The following is a 1,060-nucleotide window of genomic DNA, read 5'->3' on the forward strand; positions in this document are numbered from 1 at the left end:
CATCCCCCCTCTCTCTCTCTCTCTCTCTCTCTCTCTCTCTCTGTGTGTGTGTGTGTGTGTGTGTGTGTGTGTGTGTGTGTATGTGTGTGTGTATGTATCCCCCACCCCCACCCTCCTTCCATTAAAACTGCACAAGAACAGGCGGTCCATATCTCTCTCCTAATCACACCCAATCTATCACAGACAACCCCTCACAATCGCTGCACCCCGAGACACAGAAATGACGTCAGGACACAATACCACGGACATCTCATCTCAATAACGAACACCCGGACCAAAAATATTCAACAGGTTTCCGTCGAGTTCTATTATATCATCTCAATAACGCCCAGACCAAAAATATTCGACAGATTTCCGTCGCGAACTATTATCACGCAAACGAAATCACACTTATACATTCCTGTCATATCGCGCCCGGTGACAAATTACGGGCCACCAGTGGTCAGATTCGGTCAGTTCTGATTCATCTTGAGGGGGTCTGCAGGAAGGAGATTGTGCGATAACAAAGGAAGGGGGCCGAACGTGAGCCCAGCCCATCTATTGAGTGGGGACACAGCCTGGAGCAAGAACAATAAGGTATCTACGCGATGGAATCAGACGCTCGTCAATTTTTGGGCATATGGAGTTATTAGTTTCATCTGAAAGCAGATTTATTTGCCTTGCTTCCAACGAAATAAATATCCATTTATCGTGAATAGAATTCAAGATATTTGCGATTGAAGGAAGTGAGGTCCCCTGGTTTTAGTGGTGAAATTAGCGAGAAAATGGCTACCAAATGTTGGTAACTGCAATAGCTGAAGAGCCTTAAAAAACTGAAAAATGACATATTTTGTACCTTTAATCAAGGTCTTTCAATAAAAATTCACATTGAAATGTGTTTTTATACGGACATAAAAGAGGATACGTAAAAAAAAAATCCATAACAATTTCCAAACTGGCGGAAAAAATGCCTGTTGCTCTATTTAGTTATTTTGACGAGCGCCTGATTTCACCACGCTGCATCACAATTATTGTGAGACCACCACTGGCGCCCTGATAGGTAGGTAGATCTAGAAGGCAT

Source organism: Aplysia californica, unplaced genomic scaffold, assembly GCF_000002075.1.
Source record: "Aplysia californica isolate F4 #8 unplaced genomic scaffold, AplCal3.0 scaffold01349, whole genome shotgun sequence".
Classification (NCBI taxonomy): Eukaryota; Metazoa; Mollusca; class Gastropoda; order Aplysiida; family Aplysiidae; genus Aplysia; species Aplysia californica.